This window comes from Olea europaea, unplaced genomic scaffold (genome assembly GCF_002742605.1).
Source record: "Olea europaea var. sylvestris unplaced genomic scaffold, O_europaea_v1 scaffold372, whole genome shotgun sequence".
Lineage (NCBI taxonomy): Eukaryota > Viridiplantae > Streptophyta > Magnoliopsida > Lamiales > Oleaceae > Olea > Olea europaea.
In genome coordinates this window covers 74,823-81,450 of record NW_019256525.1, presented here as the reverse complement: position 1 = coordinate 81,450, position 6,628 = coordinate 74,823, and positions in this window count along the sequence as shown.

Here is a 6,628-nt window from a genome sequence, read left to right as displayed (position 1 = left end):
AATAATAATAATAATAATAATAATAATAATAATAATAATAATAATAATAGTCAATATATAAAAAATATATATAAAAAACAAAACTAAAAATAAAAAGAACTAAGGGTCCATTTGATTGTAAGAACGAAATTTGGATGGAGAGAAAAAGAATTTCAGAGAATTGAATTGTCTAAAATTTAATTTATTGAAAATTGTTAATTAAATATGTTTGATTGATATAATTTTCACTTGAAAAATATTGTAATTTTGCATTTTTTGATATTTGTTTGGCTTTTTTTTTTTTATGAAAATTGTCAATTAAATAAATAAAATTTATTATAATTGTGGATAGAATTTGTTTCCACTGCAAAAAAAAAAAAAAAAAAAAAATGGTTGAAAAGTCCAATTCCCACCAAAACCAAAGGAAAATCAAATCCTTAAAAACCAAGAAAATGTAGTCACGTGGGGCTTAATTGGAAAACCAATATCATGAAAAATTTTGACCATCAAACATACCATTTAAGTGGAAAATGAATTTTTTTTTTTCCATTTTTCCTGGAAAAAGAAGCCTATCAAATAGGCCCTAAAGTCCAAACAAACTTTTTTCTCCCCCTTTTCTTGCTCATGTCTTTTTCCTTTTCTATTTCCAATCATAATTAGGGTTTTCTTAAATTTTGAAATAAAATAAATAAATAAATATTGAATGTGAGAGTTCGTTTTTCATTTATGGGTCAAAATATTATTTAGTGCATTTTTTTCTAAATAATTAAATTAAAATATAAGTAACTTTAAAGTATGAATCCTATCGAATGTGTTGATAATAAACAAATAATAATTGTAGATCTCACAAAATGTATAATAAAAAATATGTTTGATAAAAAATAATTGAATTATAATCCCTTCGCTCATACAGTCCTATTATCAGGAACGATTTCATAGCAATATACTTTATGAATAAAATAATAAAATATTTATTTATAGTATTTTTATTTAATCCGTGTTTTGTATAGCTCAACAAGTTGATACAATTTTAAGTCAAATTCAACATTAATTTTAATCTCATATTTTAAGATACTCGCAATTTTTATTAATTTTTTAACAACATATTTTAATATTTTTATTAAAATTCAATCTAATTTTTAATTACACCAAACAGAGACTTAGGTTTTGTTTGAACTACACTCTTTCAAAAATATATATTTTTAAACAATGATTTGATATCATTTTAACCACACATTCTTCAATAAAATAATATTCTACGTAAATTCGAATTTTTTATTATTTTTTAGTCATACATTTTTCGTCAATACACTATTAAAAAAATATATTTTTATAAAAATAATGTGACTCAAACGGGGACTTAGTATCGTGTACTGGACATGTGCTTAATAATTGAGAAAAAGAGAACACAGGACAAAAATATTCCTCAACTCAACCACTTGGGCCCGTCAAACAAATATATTTGACAAAAAACATGCTTAAATGTAACTTTTACTTTTACCTTGTTTGCCTCCCTTTAAATTTATTTTTCTCTTTCTTCTTATCAACTGTACATTTTTTAATAAAATAATATTACACGTTAATTTAAAAAAATTTCCTTCCTTTTTTCACACATACTTCAAAAAATTACTAATCCTTTCATTATAATTTAAAATAATGGAACCCAAACAGGGACAAATTTAGCCAAAGAATCTCAGTTGTTTAGGACTTAACTTGTGTCTTCATGTCAAAGCATGCATGAATAAGAGCATGTTTGAAAAGTATTTATAAACAATTTAAATTATAAATAGATAAAAACAATTAATAAATAGGTGATTACTGTTTGTTGATTCCTCAAAATTTGTGAATTGAAAATAAATTGAGTGATAATAAATAATTTATAAACATCAGCCAAACATTCGTAAGATGTTAAAATAGAATTGAACTGTAAGTACAAACACCTAATCAGATGATATGGTCGACATATTTTTTCAGTGCTCGTAGAAATAATTACACTTCAAAGGATTGAGGAAAAAATTACGACAGTTAAAAGTAAACCTAATAGAACATACTTAAATTAAGTTTATTTATAACTAAATAATTTTTTTTGTTATTTATTTATGAATTAATTCTTAACTTAATGCGAAAGTATCATTTTTCTTCCTTAATGTGTAAGTAAAAGTGAGTTATTTAAATGCTTTAAAAAAGTCTTCCCTGTAATTAAATTTGAATTATTTTATGTTATCACAATGACGTGCTCAAGTCAACGTAAGTAGTTGTTACTGTCTCCTTTTCTATTCCTTGAAATGTTTTTCTTTATTTCACTTGATTTAAGTGTTTGTTTGATTATGCTTAAATTATTTACATATAAATTTACACATAAGTTAATAACTACGTTTGAAATAAATATTTTTTTCATTGAATTTCAAAACAAGTTATTAACCTTCAAATTTGTTAAGAATCGAGACCATAACTCGACTTTTATCCACATGATCGTTGCTGACATAGATATTAATGAGAGGAAAGAATATGAAGAGCATTGTCAAAGACAAATGGTTGTGGGGGGCCAAAAAGGAGGTAGATAATTTATAATTTCCTCGAAAAAACTCTAATGTTTGTCAAGATGATTGTAAGTGTAAATAGACAGTTTTCCAACCTCAAAATTTCGTTATGATTTGTGTTCGTCTATCATATGTTTCATCCCATGTTGATCATTCGATAAACTCTCTTTAAGTAGCTTGATCATAGCATCTCGAGTTTGTCTCCATTTTTGACGAAAATATAATCTTAGATATAAATTTATGGTCAAGAAACAAAACTTGTTTCCCAAATAGCCTTTCGCCATACACAACTTCAAAATATAAACTAGAATATGATATTTTATTATAAATGTTAAAAAATTTAATTATAGTACAGAACCGAACGGAACCGAACCGATCCGAACCGAACCCGAACGGTTCCATAATTATATTTGGACCCGACGGTTCCATTTACTAGAGACCCGAAAAGTTTGGTTCGGTTCGGTTCTAAAGAGAACCGAACCGACCCGACCCGACCCGCGCCCACCCCTACCAACAAACATATTCTTAAATCTTAATGGTGCAATGTATGGATCGGACGGCTCAGATGCAATAGCAAATTCGATATCAATAGATCAAGTGTCATGACTTTAAGCCCTGTTGACTCAGTAATTATCGAACCTTCGGCCGTCCAAATTGAACACTTTTTCCACACACGGACGGACCCATCATTTTCCCATCTCTTTTTTTATTCATTTATCTTTTCAATTTTAAGTATAATTAGAAATTCATATTATATTACATTTTTACTTTTACGATTATTTAATTATTATTATTATTATTATTATTTTTTGTAAAACCATACTCTTTTAATATTGACGGCAACATTCTTTGAATATGATAACTTGAAAACACAACATACTCTGTACATATTATATGTGTGAGCTCAATTATAATACGGCCCCGTTTGTTTCCCATTTTTGTAAGAATAAGAATGAAAAATATAGTCGTCATGAGCTCCATACAAGAGATAAAAATTCAAATTTGATGATTTTATATGATGGATAACAATTATATTCTTCATTTTAACGGAGAAAGAACAGAAAACAAACAGGGTCACATTGAACATTGACGAAAGTGTTAAGATATAAAAGTGAAAGACGATGACTATCCAACTTTTGAAAATAAATATCTCATTTAAAGTAAATAGATAACAAAAGTTATCAGATTGTTCTTTAAAATTTTCAAAACCTTTATTATTGTCTTAAGTTTATTGGAAAAAAGAAAATTAACTCTCATCTTTTCTCCAACCAATTTCATGATTGCTGTTTATTTATTTAATTTTTAATCGAACTCGTCCAAACTAATACATAAATAATACTCTTAGGTCCTTAGGATACCATTGCAAAAGAAATAAAGAAAGAAAAAATCGATTTTGCTAATTGAACTAAGGAGTTTGATTTGATTCACAATATTGTTAGAAATTTAAAAAGTAGTGTGACGAGTAATTTCAATTTATTATTATAAGATTATTAAATTCAGTCAATTCTTGTTGTGTTCGATTCAACCCAATAATATCATTTTACCTTGTTCACGTGTAGAATTTTTGGTGGTAATCGATTTCCTTTAGAATCAGACGAAATCAATGCATGACATGTCATCAAGGATCGACAAATAAAGCGAATCAATGACAAATAATGCGACTTTATTAAAAATAGTAGAACTATAAATCATTTTAATAATAATTTTTGTATTGATATTACTGTACATATCAGGGAAAAAAATCTCAAAGAAGAAAAATAATGAACAAAAGTCCAAACAAACTCTTAATTCCTATTCTCTCTCTTCCCATGTCTCTTCTTTATTTCTTTCTTTTCTTTTTTATTCAAATCATAATTTGGATTTTCATAAAAGTTTTACATTTTTTCTTGAATATTGGCGTTTTTTTCTTTATTATTTATTTGTATGTTTTGTTGAGAAAAATTTAGGGAAATATGAATATTTAATGAACTCTAAGGCACGAAAAAACGTTATCTTTTAAGAGATGTTTCTCCCCTATCCAACAAAGTCGCAATTGGGGTATGATGAAAATCTCTCTTAGGATACAATGGAGACGTTTGATTCAAATTGTGACTATTTGATCAAACCAAGAAGACACTCGAAAATAACTGATTGATGCCAAGAGAAAGAAAGAAGAATAATTTTTTTTTTGCAAGCGAGAATTCGTCCAGAATTTATAGAAATTGAGGTAACCGTTTAAATAGGTGCGTCCCTTGAAATCTTTGCATACATCTATTGGAGGTGACTGTTAAAAAACGAATGGATGCACCTATTAAAAAACTTCTGAAAATAAAATTCTCTTTTGGGAGCGTTGCCCCCGAGCTCCACGGGGGGTGCTGCCCCCTCGACCCTAACGACCTTACCGGGCAGGTCCTTCCTCGTTGCGCAGCAACAAACACTAGTCGGGGCGGCAAATCATTCGCAAAACAAAAATAAATACATGCAAAATAATAAAAAATATCTAACATGTTTTTGTAGGGTAGTATTGAATAATATTAAGCCCTTATTTGGTCGCACGTTATTTTCAAACTACATTTTTCTTTTTTTTTATTTTTAACCACATATTATTTTTTAAAATAATATTACGCGAACTCAAAACTTTTTCTAATTTTTTAACTATATATTCTCCATCAAAATCTTTTTCCAAAATGCATTTTTGACAAAAAATGAAGTTCAAACAAGCTCTAAAGATTAAAAAAAAATTTAAAATTTGTTTTATTATATGGTCAATTTTTATCCATGAATATGAAAAATATAATAAATAACACGTTTGGTGAGAAAAAGTAAATAGTATTAAACAATATCAAAAGAAAAAAAAATTAAAATTTTGTATATTATTGAAACTATTTTAAAACTATATACCAAATGTTCACTAAACTTTTGAGAAATGACAGAGTAGTAACATCCTCAACTCAACCACTTGGGTCTGTCGAGAAAGCAAATGTAATATTTATGTGGGTTAGAGTGAAAAGGGAATTGAAAAAGATAAACAAATAAGATAAAATAATGTAAACTAACCAAGAAAAGTTGAAACATTTTCTTGATGTACAATAAATAATGGAAGAGTTCACATTACATAAAACAACCCACCTTTCATCTTCCTCTCCCAACCAATTAATAAGACTCCTTCCATCATTTTCTTTGTTAAATTTTTATTGGATTGTAATTTAAAGATTCTCAGCTGAAAACCTATCTTTTTCCTTCTTCAATATTTGTCGAAATTTCTGCTGTCTTAATGGTTCTTTTTAGATTCTGAGATACATATTAAGATGTTCTTGGGTTATTATTATTATTTTGAATTTTTTCTGTAGAATTTTCTCTGGGTTTATTGCTGAAAATCCACCATACAAACACAGTGGTCTATATGCTCTAAAAGGGCTATAAGAAAAACTGAACCTGTATATTTCTTGTACATTTTTGTTTCATAAAGGCTTTTTCTCCAGTAAATTGTTTTTAGTGGCTTTTTCCGTTGAAATTATCTAGAAATTAATATTTTTTAAATAAAGGAGAAAAAAAGAACTAGGGAGACATGGGAAAGCATGGACCTTGCTACCACTGTGGCGTTACAAGTGAGTTTTTGTTTCTTAAACATACTTTTTCTTCAACAATTTCTCTGAATCTTCAAGAAAAATGAATTCCCTTTAAATTTTTTCAATGTTCTGAAGATGGGTTCATTTATAAATAGTAATTCAATCTGTGAGATCAATTAATTGTTTGAAAATAAAAGAGATAAACTGGACAATGAACAATACTCAGTCATATGTTCTGTTGTGCATCATTTTCTGTTTGTTTGCTTAATAGCTTTTTTCATTTGAGTTATGAACAGCTGCCAATGACTGAATCTTTGGGATGGAATTCCTTTAATCTGCTAATGAAATTGAATGTTTACTATCCTTTGACTCTCTTGAACCATATGTAAACGTAGAAGTGAAGCTCCTATACTCTTGTGTTCTATTGCAATTAAAATGTAGCGACGATTTTGTCAAACAATGCTCAATCCCCTCATCTCTATTTATTGGTTTTCAAGTTTCTGATGTTATCAGAGAATGTACTTTTTGAATCCCATTCGTAATTCTAGTAACTCTGTTTTT